Here is a 15,793-nt window from a genome sequence, read left to right as displayed (position 1 = left end):
ATTACTGGGAGTATTACTACTGTGGAGCTCTGTTATACACTCACATTACTGGGAGTATTATTGCTGGGGAGCTCTGCTATACACTCAGAGACATTACTGGAAGTATTATTGCATTGGAGCTCTGTTATACACTGACACATTACTGGGAGTATTATTACTGAGGAGCTCTGTATACGCTCAGACGCATTACTGGGAGTATTATCGCTGTGGAGCTCTGTTATACATTCAGACACATTACTGGGAGTATTATTTCTGAGGAACTCTGCTATACACTCAGATACATTACTGGGAGTATTATTGCTGTGGAGCTCTGTTATACACCCAGATACATTACTGGGAGTATTATTGCTGTGGAGCTCTGTTATACACTCAGACACATTACTGAGAGTATTATTACTGTGGAGCTCTGTTATACACTCAGACACATTACTGAGAGTATTATTGCTGTGGAGCTCTGTTATACACTCAGACACATTACTGGGAGTATTATTGCTGTGGAGCTCTGTTATACACTCAGACACATTACTGGGAGTATTATTGCTGTGGAGCTCTGTTATACACTCAGACACATTACTGAGAGTATTATTGCTGTGGAGCTCTGTTATACACTCGGACACATTACTGGGAGTATTATTGCTGTGGAGCTCTGTTATACACTCAGACACATTACTGGGAGTATTATTGCTGTGGAGCTCTGTTATACACTCAGACACATTACTGGGAGTATTATTGCTGTGGAGCTCTGTTATACACTCAGACACATTACTGAGAGTATTATTGCTGTGGAGCTCTGTTATACACTCAGACACATTACTGAGAGTATTATTGCTGTGGAGCTCTGTTATACACTCAGACACATTACTGAGAGTATTATTGCTGTGGAGCTCTGTTATACACTCAGACAGACCAATAATACGGAGCTCCTAGAAAAGAGGGACATTAGGAGAGAAAAGGACAGAGGGATTCAGGCTCCAAATAGGGATTGTCATTCCTGAATAGGGACACTTGGGATGTATGTTTTAAGTGATTATAGTTGATCGCTGATGCACAGGTTGTAACACTTTAGTAGTTTGGCCCCTTGCAGAGGGAGGCCCCCACATGAGTAATGGTGGCAATCACATGATAGATGCGGATGCTCGTGTTGTCTCCCGCAGTAAGATGGCATTACGAGTAGCTATGAGCATTTGGTTGGAAGGATGACAATATCTATTGACATTTTACCCCCAGGGCAGTTCCTGGGAATGCTGAATTTCAGGATTGGAGCATTGCAGTTTCTGTGGTTTAATTCTTACAAGGCTGGCTTTTTGTTATTAGCCCTATATCACTGTCTAACACAGGGAGGGAGTTTAGTAATAATGTTATAGAAAAAACCATTAGAAAAGTTTGGATTTACTCTTAACCCCTTAAGGACACATGACATGTGTGACATGTCATGATTCCCTTTTTTTCCAGAAGTTTGGTCCTTAAGGGGTTAAAAAGTCAATTTGATATATCCACCATATTCACAAAACTTAAACATATATAACCAGTTAGAGCTGATTGCCTGCAATGGCTCACCTTGGCACTGCAAATATCAGTGAACTACATTTCCCATGATTCCCAGGTGGCCATGATGATAAATTGTGTGGTGCCCAGCTTGACTATCACAATATAGTGCTGGCTCTTACTGAGAGGCAGATCCTCAATTTACAGTACTAACGGTGCCTTAACCCCCTTAAGGACCAAACTTCTGGAATAAAAGGGAATCATGACATGTCACACATGTCATGTGTCCTTAAGGGGTTAAACACAAACATGAAAATGATACTGAAAAGGTACAGGTTTGACATTTAACATATTAACCCAATATGAGCAAATAAAATATGGGATCAGGTCTGGTACATGAAATACTCCATTCTAAAAACATTCAAGGAAATGCTGTGCTGACCTTTTTACCATTCCATTGTACCAGAGGATCATGGGAAGAGCAGGAAAATTTACATAAAATGCCCTGTGATGTCACGGCTGTGATGTCACAGGGTAGCTTTAGGAATCAAAATATATATATTTGGAGATAAATAAAATACCTATATCAATTAACAGTACAATGAAATGTTATTTAATGTGTTAGATTTGAAAACACTTATCTGAAAACTGACAAGTTTCTCTTTTTGAAGTTTCAGAGGAAATGTATGTTTATGGGGTCCGAGCACCTTCACTGAACTGATTGCACTAAACTTTGTAACCCATGTTTCCCCCAGGAATGAGTCTCAATGTAGTGTACATGTGTCTGATTTGTAGAATATACAACTTACAATAATACGTTGGCTCTATATAAATACCAATAATAATTATTAATAAAGGTTTTAAGCCATGAAACCATAATCCTGCTAAACGATATATATATAGACGGTGAGGGAAACAGATTGGAAGGAAGGTTCGAGCTCCCCGTTGGTCGCTGTCTGTGATTCAGAGTCGAAAACTCAGGCAGGGCTCAGAGAACGTGGATGAGTCAGTGTTTTCTTGCAGAGGCGGACTGGTAACACAGCATTCGTGCAATGACACAGAGCCAGGCCGAATCTGAGCCTTCCTACACCATGCCCTGCCTCCTCACAGCCTCCGAATCCACAAACAACAGGGACTACTGGGGCTTATTCGCTAAACGGGAAACAGGGAAGAATCGACAAGGGCAAAACAAGAAAAGAAACTGATTAAAGAATTGTGTCCTACATCTGGCAATCATTTCTTGTCACTTAGTGAATAGACCTCTTTGTATTTTTACCTTGTACATACAACGTAATAGCAACGTAATAGCTTTAAATATCCTACTTCTAACAAAGCTAAAGAAAATACATTTTCGTATTGGTAGTAACGCCGTATAATAATAGGAAGATCAGCTACAGGAGGGGAAAAACGCTGCTGGCAGACAGGACACTTGGTTGCTACAGTGATGGGAGTTACACTCTGTGGCCTCTCCAGTGTTCTTAGAGCTACACGTAGGGGTTATCTTGGGTTATTTACCTCCCCCCCCCCCAAAAAAAACCACACCAAAAAACAATTCTGTGATCACCTGGAAAAATAATAATAAAATAGAGCATTAATGTCAGTATGTAGCCTTCCACCTGACAAAATACTTCCAGACTCTTTCACAGGTAAAATGGAAAGAAATCGCATCCTTTTCACAGCACAAAGACAGAAATTGTGGGGGGGGGGGGTTCACTCTGCGAAAATTGCAAAACAAACCGAGTTTGCGACTTGTAGGGAAGTCACTTAGACATGCTTTCACTTTCACTACGTTGACCTAGAACTTGAGATCGTCTAATCAATTCCTGACAATTCACGGTTGTAGATGATTCGCACCAACAACTTGTATTCCCTTCCTTAGCTGTCCATATACCCCCCTGTTACAGTACTGTGTTTTATCCTATATATATTTCATGTGTTACACTTTATCCATTCAGGAGACTTCATCTGAATAAAACCCATTCACCTCCCGAACTACCCCTGTACCCCATTAGAACGTTGTCACCCACCACTCAAGTGTGAAACCACAAGGGAAACATTTAATAAGCGCTTCCCCCTGTGTGGCCGCCGTTCGTATAACCAAACACGTGGCAGAGAGGATGGCGGCCATCTTGTCTCCCGAACGAGCGCAGCAGTACTTGGTCGTCGAGTGCCTGGAATCCTTTTCGGCTAGGCACTCACACGAGCCGTCGTCATGGCTTACTCCGCCCCCCCCCCCTGTACCTCCGTCGGCCGCAATCATATGCGAGCCGACGTCCTCTTTCCCCTAGACGCCGGCGGCTGCGCAGTGCGCGCCGACGTCTAAGTACACATCCCAGCATCCTATGCGGTTTGATTGCCGGTCACGTGACTGCACCATTATTGTAAATTTTATGTAAAATACACCTCGTTTTAAATCCTCTTTAGCTCAATAAGCCATAATAAGTGAATCTAATTGTATACTTATCATCACCATTCTATTTTTATATGCATATTCTTATTTGTTTACTATTTGTATTCTGATTGGTTGTCATCAATTTTGGCGCCAATTTTAAGTTTCTATTTGTTATTTAAACCTTTCTCTGCCAGGTATCAGGTTCCTAATCCATATTGATAAAGCCGTATTGGCGAAACGCGTTTGTGGAATTTTACTGTGTATTTTAATATTAAAGATTATTTGGACACTTTTTATTTAGTGCCATTTATCTTTTTTTACACCGTATATTATTTTGTTACCTGACATTTGTATTTCCCTGGACTCCAAGTAATCCGAGGTGGGGATAATACCACCAGCGCTATCTTCAAGGAGCAGTCGGTCCATTTTATACGTATTTTTTATCACTATTTTACCCAGTGAGCACTATTGGTTGTTTCTCTTTTATCTTTGAGCGTGGAACACATCACTGACGGAGGAAATTTTCCCTATATCCCATAAGCGGGGATTGTACAGCTGTACGCCATCTACACTAGAGCGAGTTATAGCTCTTACAAATGTGAGTTTTATACCAGCTTTTATTTTTTTATCCATTTTACTACCAGACATATTGCACTATCCTGTTTTGTATCTGCTTTATCTTTTCACATACGAGTGAATTCCCAAGAAGAAGATCAGCGAGGAACTTTCCCCTGACCGTGGATCTACAGATTTTTCATTCTCCATAGGAGCATCTTCTAGATAAGACTTTCTTTTTTATTTGACTTATTGTCGTGTATATATTGATTCCCCTTGGCGCAGCCTTTTTTTTGTTATTTCCTTTGTCTTATTTCCTAAGGGTTTTTGAGGGATTCCCTTATAGGGTTGCTGCCTTTTTGTTATTTAGCGCTTACTCTCTTTCCCTGTTTTACTCACACGAACACCGGTAAACTTTTGACCGCTGCCCGTTCCTGTTCCCGACCACCTACACGACCGGCGTCCGGGAAATATGAAGTACCGAACAGGGGGAGCATTCGTATTATGGAAGCAAGAGATTCCCTTGTATGGTTTTCGCACAGGAACCTCACGAACAGAGACCGCCCAGGGCACCTATTCTCCTGGAACTATTTTGGGCTACCACCTAGTTTCTTGCTGGTCCAATCTTCCACACTATGCCGTTCCCATTCTACTGAACCGATCTAAGTGATTCTTGGATATGTTGGTCACTCAGATTGGGGCTATCAGGGAATTTACTGTGTGTGGTTCCTATGTATGATTGGGGGAATTTTGGGGTATGGGATATTTTGTTTTTTTTTGTACCTGAGGGATAATTAAATTGGAGGAGTTTACTCAGGGAATTATCTCTCAGGAACAAGGGATCCTGGGATTGAAACCCCTGCATCTTTTGCCTGTGAGACCCCTTGCATGAGAGATGGCATAAAAGCTGTATATGTAGGAATAAAATTCAGTTATACCCCCCCAGAGCTGAGTGTCGTCCAGTTGCTGGGGATGAAATGGGAGATTCTTGGATTGCTTTACTTGTTCCTGACTATAATTTGGTGTAACCAGCAGCGGAAAGTCCCTGCTAGGACTAGGGCTCTGCTACAACGTTAATCTGAAATTCACTTTGAATTCCCTTTGTAGCAGAGCTGCAATCCTGAGACTGAGCTGGAATAAAGTGACATAAAAAGCCACACTCTGCTTTTTATGCACAGACCCCCAGCATGCGGTCTCCATAGGAAAAATTACAAACCCCCACCAGGCATCTGTGTCTGGGAGATGGGGTCAAAAGAAAGAGAACTCAATTATCTCTCAGTTACATGAAACCATACAATTTTACACAAAATACCCCAAAAACATATCTAAAATATACAGGAACCCCACAAATCTTATATCCCCAAATAGCCCGATCTATACGCCCAAGTTGTCCAAAGAGGGCTCGGATCCATTTGGTAGAACGGAATCTCCATTTGGGTAAAGTTCTGACCGGCCGGTCATGAGGAAAAAGCCCAAAATAGTTCCGCAAGAAAAGGGGCAGCGGCTGGTCTAGTTTTGGGGATTTGTGTGTGAACACAGGTGAACGCTCCCCCTGGCTTTCTCCTAACTCATCTGGGAGAAGAATGGGCAGCGGTAAATGTTTCTCTGGAGTTCGCGGGACACTCGATGACAATGTACCACTGCCTGTGTTCGGGAGACAAAATGGCCACCATTAACTAGAGCACGTGTGTTCGGTTATATGAATAGCGGCCAGCCAAGGAAAGCATTTTAACGAATTGTTCATTTGAAGTTAACAAGGTCCGCCAGATCCTGGAGATAGGTACGGGCAACCGAAGGGGATTGTATAAAGGTCCGCCACATCCTGGAGATAGGTATGGGCAACCGAAGGGGATAGTATAAGGTCCGCCACATCCTGGAGATAGGTACGGGCAACCGAAGGGGATAGTATAAGGTCCGCCACATCCTGGAGATAGGTACGGGCAACCGAAGGGGATAGTATAAGGTCCGCCACATCCTGGAGATAGGTACGGGCAACCGAAGGGGATAGTATAAGGTCCGCCTCACCATACAAGTCACAAACCTTGTTTGTTCTGCACTTTTCTCAGGGTTATTTACTAAAGTGAGACTTGTTGGGAATTCCAAGTTAATTTAAAGGGACTCACCACTACTCAAAAAAATGTAAAAAAAATCAGTTTAGTAGATATACCCTCAATGATCACATACAAACATCCAATTATGCATTATTTTTTCACTTGTGTTTATCGAAAGATAGCTTGCAAAACTACAAATCTCCTGTCTGCAGCCTTTACAAGCCCTCCCCTTCTAACCCCGCCCACACTTTCTTTGGCTGTCCAATCAGACTTCCCAATGTAGCTCAATGAGAAGCCTTTGCAAGGCAAGTGCTCTGGAAAATTGCTGCCTGTTGAGTTTATCTCTACTGAGCTAACGAAACCAGGAAGTAACAGGACCAGCTGTGTGATTGGCAGGCAGGGGTGTAGCAAGGTTAATTTATAAGACTGCTAAATTCTGTTGAAATTCTCCATGTCTGTTCTTTTTCCAGTTCAGCTATTTAGGCCTTAAATTTGGGATTTACTTTGAATTCCCAATAATTTACACTTTAGTGAATAACTTGCCTGTTTATAAACTGTTATGTCTTGAAGGATATCTTAGCAACAGAAAAGAATGAGGAAGAAATGTGTATGAACTAGCTTTGGCAATACCTATAGTATTAGTCATGACACTAAACATTACTCTTATTGTGTAATGTATCAGGAAGGGGAGGTGAGGACAGCCACTCGTCCAGAGAAAGAAGTCTGGGAAACGACCCCTGAACAAGTGAGCCGCACAAAGACTGGAGTGTGCAACCTGTCCCCAGCCCTATAGAAAGGCAAACACACAACTGTAAGATGTAGAAATGCAGAGGGGATCCCAGAGCTATATTCTCTAGGGCCTGGTCCAATGGCTATAGCATAGCTAGTCACTGCCCTTCTTGAGAGGGGATCCCAGAGCTATATTCTCTAGGGCCTGGTCCAATGGCTATAAAATAGCTAGTCACTGCCCTACATGAGAGGGGATCCCAGAGCTATATTCTCTAGGGCCTGGTCCAGTGGTTATAGCATAGCTAGTCACTGCCCTACATATGAGGAGATCCCAGAGCTATATTCTCTAGGGCAGACATGGGCAACCTTCGGCACTCCAGATGTTTTGGACTACACCTCCCATGAGGCTTTAACAGCATTATGGGTGTAAGAGCATTATGGGGGATGTAGTCCACAACAACATCTGGAGTGCCGAAGGTTGCCTATCCCTGCTCTAGGGCTTGGTCCAGTGGCTATAGCATAGATAGTCACTGCCCTCCATGAGAGGGGATCCCAGAGCTATATTCTCTAGGGCATAGGTAGTCAACCTGGTCCCTACCGCCCACTAGTAGGCGTTTTGGGATTTCAGGTGGGCGGTGGTGGATTCTGTAGAAAACTCCTGGTGGGCCTAGTTTGCCGTGGACCAAGGCCGGCAGGGACGATTTTTCATCTCCCCTGCCGGCCCAGGCAGAGCCAGCCTTGCTGTAAGCCCTTTTGGGCTGGTGAGGAGATCAAAAATGTTCCACACTGGCCCGCCGGCACTTAGTTCCAGCAGAGGGAGGGAAGGGCATGAGAACCTCTGTGTTCCTCCCGCGAGCAGCCTGGTCAGATTGTTGCTGTGCATTACCATGGCAATGCTCTGATACAGTGCTGTGCTCACAGGAGGACAGGAGAGTCCACCTGCAGCCAGAGGAGCTGCAGGCTAAAATGAACATACCACCACTGGACCACCAGGGCTTGCAGCATTATGTACCCCTTACCTGATAAATGGTAAAAAGAAGGGAGGGGGAGACATTAAGATAGATTCACATCTCACCCACCTACACACAGCATAGACCCTATGCACCCTTCACACACTGCCCCGTCACACACACACAAAAAAAATATTATATATATTGTAGCGGAGTAGAGGTATGATCCAAGGTATCTCCGCTGGTAGACAGGAACAGCAATCCAAGACAGGTACAAGACAGGTAGCGTAGTTACAATCCCTTCCCTCCAAGAACTAGACGACACATAGCTTGGAGGTCAACTGTCAGCTTTATTCACACATTTGCTTTTATGTCTTTTTCCCATGCAAGGGAGGTAACTTACAATATCCAATCCTATCGTGGTCACCTCCTCTCCCTCTCCTCCCCTTAGATTAACAGTTAAACTCATTAGTGGGAACAGAGTTTTCCCCAGTTTCTGGATGTCCCCTAAATACAGGGGGTACGGAGACAAATGAGGGGTTCCCTGGTAGGTCTGATCTGGGTGAGCAACATACTCAAAATTCACCCAGATCGGACCAGGGGTTCGGGAGTTACAGACAGTTAAAGTTTTGACCGACCGCAGGAATTCGGTAGCCGAAAACAGCTCCATGACTTCTGGCCCTGCGGTCGGTCTATTTCAATGAACACAAAGTACCGAACAGCCTAGCCATCCGGCTCTAATTCTGCATTCGGATGAATCCCCTAGTCTGGGGGATTCATCCCAGTTTGAAATCGCATGTTTCCGTTGTTCTGGAGGTCGGAGCGGTGTCTGGGTAGTCGAGCGTCCGATTTTAGTTCCAGACACTCGACGACCAAACACCGCTGTTCGGGAGTTAAGATGGCCGCCGCCACGTGTTCGGTATACGAACGGCGGCCAAACACGAACCTAATTGCTAATACTTTCAACATTGTTGCCTTCCCCTAAGGTGAGGCACAGATTACATTAGACATACAGTTTTAAATACAATGTAATACTTTAGTGCAACAGTCTCTTGTGGCTACTTCTGCCACATATATATTATATAAATTTAAAAACAAAATGAAAAAATAACTAAAAATGAAAAACAACAACAACAAAAAAAAAAAACATACTTGCGTTAAAAATGAGCTACTGTGGCACTGGTGGGTGGTAAGGAAATGTTATCAAAGATACAAAAGTGGGCGGTAGGTATTAAAAGGTTGACTACCCCTGCCTGGTCCAGTGGCTATAGCAGTGATGGCGAACCTGTGGCACGCCGTGCCCTCTCTGTGGGCACGCGGCCACAGGTCCGCCATCACTGCAGAGTAGGCACCTGCCTGCCCGAAACGGCAGGCGCCTACTCTGCTTCCGTGTCGGGAGGCAGGGGGAGGGATCTGTGATGCTGATCCTCTGTCCTCCCGCGCGATGCTGTGTGGAGCGTTGCCAAGCGTTACCATGGCAACGCTCCACACAGCATCGCGCGGGAGGACAGGGGAGCTGATTCACAGATCCCTCCCGACACGGAAGCACTGCCTGCCACCACCGGACCACCAGGGATGGCTGTGTCCCCCCCCACTTCATTAAAGGTAAGAAGGAGGGAGGGGATACACAGCACCCCTACCCCCCCAGAAGTACCCTTACCCCCCCCAGCACCACCCCTACCCCCCCAGCACCACCCCACCCACCCACCCAGCACCACCCCACCCCCCAGCAGCACCCTACCCCCCCAGCAGCACCCTACCCCCCCCAGCAGCACCCTACCCCCCCCAGCACCACCCCACCCCCCCCAGCACCACCCCACCCCCCCGCACCAGCACCACCCCACCCCCCCGCACCAGCACCACCCCACCCCCCCGCACCAGCACCACCCCACCCCCCCGCACCAGCACCCTACCCCCCTCCAGCAGCACCCACCCCCCCTCCAGCAGCACCCTACCCCCCTCCAGCAGCACCCTACCCCCCTCCAGCAGCACCCTACCCCCCCCCAGCAGCACCCTACCCCCCCCCAGCAGCACCCTACCCCCCCCCCAGCAGCACCCTACCCCCCCAGCAGCACCCTACCCCCCCCAGCAGCACCCTACCCCCCCCAGCAGCACCCTACCCCCCCCAGCACCACCCTACCCCCCAGCACCACCCTACCCCCCCCAGCAGCACCCTACCCCCCCCAGCAGCACCCTACCCCCCCCAGCAGCACCCTACCCCCCAGCACCACCCCCCACAGCACCACCCCACCCCCCCAGCAGCACCCTACCCCCCCCAGCAGCACCCTACCCCCCCCAGCAGCACCCTACCCCCCCAGCAGCACCCTACCCCCCCAGCAGCACCCTACCCCCCCCCCCCCCAGCAGCACCCTACCCCCCCCAGCAGCACCCTACCCCCCCCCCCCCCCAGCAGCACCCTACCCCCCAGCACCACCCTACCCCCCAGCACCACCCTACCCCCCCAGCAGCACCCTACCCCCCCAGCAGCACCCTACCCCCCCCCAGCAGCACCCTACCCCCCCCCAGCAGCACCCTACCCCCCCCCCAGCAGCACCCTACCCCCCCCAGCAGCACCCTACCCCCCCCCCCAGCAGCACCCTACCCCCCCCAGCAGCACCCTACCCCCCCCCCCAGCACCCTACCCCCCCCCCAGCAGCACCCTACCCCCCAGCAGCACCCTACCCCCCAGCACCACCCTACCCCCCCAGCAGCACCCTACCCCCCAGCACCACCCTACCCCCCAGCACCACCCTACCCCCCCAGCAGCACCCTACCCCCCCAGCAGCACCCTACCCCCCAGCACCACCCTACCCCCCCAGCACCACCCTACCCCCCCAGCAGCACCCTACCCCCCCCAGCAGCACCCTACCCCCCCCCCGCAGCACCCTACCCCCCCCCCCCCAGCAGCACCCTACCCCCCCCCCCCCAGCAGCACCCTACCCCCCCCCCCCAGCAGCACCCTACCCCCCCACAGCAGCACCCTACCCCCCCCAGCAGCACCCTACCCCCCCCAGCAGCACCCTACCCCCCCCCCGCAGCACCCTACCCCCCCCCAGCAGCACCCTACCCCCCCCCCCCCCAGCAGCACCCTACCCCCCCCAGCAGCACCCTACCCCCCCCCCGCAGCACCCTACCCCCCCCAGCAGCACCCTACCCCCCCCCCCCAGCAGCACCCTACCCCCCCCCCCCCAGCAGCACCCTACCCCCCCCCCCCAGCAGCACCCTACCCCCCCCCCCCAGCAGCACCCTACCCCCCCCCCCCCAGCAGCACCCTACCCCCCCACAGCAGCACCCTACCCCCCCCAGCAGCACCCTACCCCCCCCCAGCAGCACCCTACCCCCCCCCAGCAGCACCCTACCCCCCCCCCCCAGCAGCACCCTACCCCCCCCCCAGCAGCACCCTACCCCCCCAGCAGCACCCTACCCCCCACGCAGCACCCTACCCCCCACGCAGCACCCTACCCCCCACGCAGCACCCTACCCCCCCAGCACCACCCTACCCCCCACGCAGCACCCTACCCCCCCAGCAGCACCCTACCCCCCCAGCAGCACCCTACCCCCCACGCAGCACCCTACCCCCCACGCAGCACCCTACCCCCCACGCAGCACCCTACCCCCCCAGCACCACCCTACCCCCCACGCAGCACCCTACCCCCCCAGCACCACCCTACCCCCCCAGCACCACCCTACCCCCCACGCAGCACCCTACCCCCCACGCAGCACCCTACCCCCCACGCAGCACCCTACCCCCCCAGCACCACCCTACCCCCCACAGCACCACCCTACCCCCCACAGCACCACCCCACCCCCCACAGCACCACCCCACCCCCCACAGCAGCACCCTACCCCCCCAGCAGCACCCTACCCCCCCAGAAGTACCCCTACCACCCCAGCAGTACTCCTACTCCCCCACAACAGTACCCCTACCACCCCCAGCAGTACCCCTACCACCCCCAGCAGTACCCCTACCACCCCAGCAGTACCCGTACTCCCCCAGCAGTACCCCTACCTCCCCAGCAGTACCCCTACCCCCCCACAGCACCCGTCTCACACAAAACAGCACCCCCTCACACACACACAGCACCCCCTCCACACACACACAGCACTCCCCCCCACACACACACACAGCACTCCCCCCCACACACACACACAGCACTCCCCCCCACACACACACACAGCACTCCCCCCCACACACACAGCACTCCCCCCCCACACACACAGCACCCCCCATACACACACAGCACCCCCCATACACACACAGCACCCCCCATACACACACAGCACCCCCCATACACACACAGCACCCCCATACACACACACACAGCACCCCCCATACACACACACACAGCACCCCACACACACACACGCACCCCCCCACACACCCCCCACACACACACACGCACCCCCCACACACACACCCCCCACACACACACACCCCCCACACACCCCCCCCCAAACACACACACACCACGCACCCCCCCCCCCCCCCCACACACACACACACACGCAATTGCCATGTTGGCACTTTAAGGAAAAAAAGTTGGCATGTATTGCGGTTTGGGCACTCGGGCTCAAAAAGGTTCGCCATCACTGGGCTATAGCATAGCTAGCAGGGGCGGACTGAGCACTCGGGCAAATCGGTCAAGGACCGAGGGCCCGAGGCTCTATGGGGCCCGCCTGCCTTGTATGAAAGTAATAGCTGGGCTGGGGAGTTAAACAATCTCCCCAGCCAGCCAGCCTGCAGTTAGTCAGTCAGGGGCCCCGCACGGCACTCCGCGGGCCCCTGTTACCAAATACATATCCCCCATGTTCGGGCAGGCACAGTAAGAGACAGCTAAAGGGCCCTCCTAAAGACCCACTATGCTGTCGCTCACTGTGCCTGACTGGTGAGCAGAGCAGGAGAGCTGTCTGTAGTGCTGATAGGCAGCTCCGTGCGGCTCCTGATAGAGGAAATTACATCATGTGTCAAAGGCATGCGGAGCTGCCTGATTTGTGTTAGAGGAAGCACGCTCCAGGGAGAGGAAGCACGCTCCAGGGAGAGGAAGCACGCTCCAGGGAGAGGAAGCACGCTCCAGGGAGAGGAAGCACGCTCCAGGGAGAGACAGCACGCTCCAGGGAGAGACAGCACGCTCCAGGGAGAGACAGCACGCTCCAGGGAGAGACAGCACGCTCCAGGGAGAGACAGCACGCTCCAGGGAGAGACAGCACGCTCCAGGGAGAGACAGCACGCTCCAGGGAGAGACAGCACGCTCCAGGGAGAGACAGCACGCTCCAGGGAGAGACAGCACGCTCCAGGGAGAGACAGCACGCTCCAGGGAGAGACAGCACGCTCCAGGGAGAGACAGCACGCTCCAGGGAGAGACAGCACGCTCCAGGGAGAGACAGCACGCTCCAGGGAGAGACAGCACGCTCCAGGGAGAGACAGCACGCTCCAGGGCTGCTGGGAGAAGGCTTAACCCCTCTGGCCAAAGGTAAGGCTCCAGGGAGAGACAGCACGCACCAGTGCTGCTGGGAGAAGGCTTAACCCCTCTGGCCAAAGGTAAGGCTCCACTTCCTTCTACCCACTTCTGTCCCTACATCCACCACCCCTACAGCCCCTCTACCCCCAGTAGACCCTCTGCTGTCCCCCTGCTGCTCCTCACCCCATACTGCCCCCTGCTGCCCCTCTACCCCCTGCTGCCCCCACCCTCTACCCCCAGTAGACCCTCTGCTGTTCCTCACCCCATACTGCCCCTCTACCCTCTGCTGCCTCCTCTACCCCCAGCAGCCCTTCTACCCACTACAACCCTATACCTACCACAGCCCCTTTGCCCCATACTCCCTGCTGCCCCTCTAGCTCCTGCTGGCCCCCCCTACTACTTATCTACCCTCTGCTGCCCCTTTGCCCTCCCCCTGCTGCCCCTCCACCTCATGCTGGCCCCCTACTCCCTGCTACCCCTTACCCCCTGCTGGCACCCCCCTACCCCCTTCTGCCCCTCTACCCACTTACTCCCCGCTGCCCCTCAACCCCCTGCTGCTCCTCTAGCCCCAGCAGACCTTCTACCTACTACAACCCATATACCCACCACAGCCCCTACCCTTTACCCCCTGTCGACCCTCTAGCCCCAGCAGACCCCACCACTGTCCCCCTATCCCCTGTTGCCCCTCTAGCCCCAGCACACCCCCTACTCCCTGCTGGCCCCCTTACACCCTCTGCCCCCCTACCTCCTGCTGGCCCCCTACACCCTGCTACTCCTCTACCCCCAGGGGCCCTTACCCCTGCAGCCCTTCTACAACCCCTATACCCACCACAGCCCCTCTACCCTCCACCAGCAGACTCCCTGCCAACCCTCTAGCCCCTGCAGACCCCCTGCTATCACCCTACCCCATGCTGCCCCTCTAGCCCCAGCAAACCCCCTGCTGCTCTCCTACACCATGCTGCCCTTCTACTGCCCTCCCTTTTTATAACCCCTGCAAACTCTACAGACCCTGTACCCACTACAGCCCTTTTACCGCATGTCTATATATTGCTTACAGCCATTATTATTATTATTAATATAGCGCCATCAGATTCCATAGCGCTGTACACTACCCCACTACACCTGCTATAGTCCCTATACCCACTACAGCCCCTATATCCCATAAAACCACTAGAACCCCTGCAGCCTCTACACCCACTACAGCTGATATACCAACTACAGCCCCTATACCTGCTGCAACCACAACAGCCTCCTACAGCCCCTAATCACCTGCATCCACTACAACCCTATATCCATGAAAGCTCCCATGCCCACTACTGTCTTTATTGCTGTCTGCACTTACTACAGCCTCTATCCCCCTGAAACAACCACAGGCCCTATCACTCCCCTGCAACCACTGTAGCTTCTATAACCCCCTTGTCCCCACTGTAGCTTCTATAACCCCCTTGTCCCCACTGTAGCTTCTATAACCCCCTTGTCCCCACTGTAGCTTCTATAACCCCCTTGTCCCCACTGTAGCTTCTATAACCCCCTTGTCCCCACTGTAGCTTCTATAACCCCCTTGTCCCCACTGTAGCTTCTATAACCCCCTTGTCCCCACTGTAGCTTCTATAACCCCCTTGTCCCCACTGTAGCTTCTATAACCCCCTTGTCCCCACTGTAGCTTCTATAACCCCCTGCCCCCTCTATAGTCACTATTTCCCCTTGCCCCCTCTATAGTCACTATTTCCCCTTGCCCCCTCTATAGTCACTATCAATCGCTGCCCCCACTATAGCCTCTATACCCACTACAGTTTCTATGCCCTAGCACCCACTTCAGCCTTTATTCCCATGCCCCCTACAACACCCCACAGTTTTCATCTACTTAAAGGGAAACTATAGTGCCAGGGGAAAAAAAAAAAATGTTTTTTTCCTAGCACTATAGCTTCCTAGAGTGCCCCCTCCTTTACAGGGTTAAAAGGACCTGGGACACTGTACCTAGACCACTTCAATGAGCGGGAAAGGGCTGGGTGCCTATAGTGTCCCTTCATAGATACTCTGTATTTCGTGTTAGGATTTAAGATTTCAAAGGCATACATATATTCACTTACAGGAAATATACACAGAAACATACATTCACTTCACATACAATCAAATATATTTTGAATCCTAATATCCCAACACCTCACACAA

The sequence above is a fragment of the Pelobates fuscus genome, chromosome 9, assembly GCF_036172605.1.
Source record: "Pelobates fuscus isolate aPelFus1 chromosome 9, aPelFus1.pri, whole genome shotgun sequence".
Classification (NCBI taxonomy): Eukaryota; Metazoa; Chordata; class Amphibia; order Anura; family Pelobatidae; genus Pelobates; species Pelobates fuscus.
Note: the sequence above shows the minus strand (reverse complement) of the source record.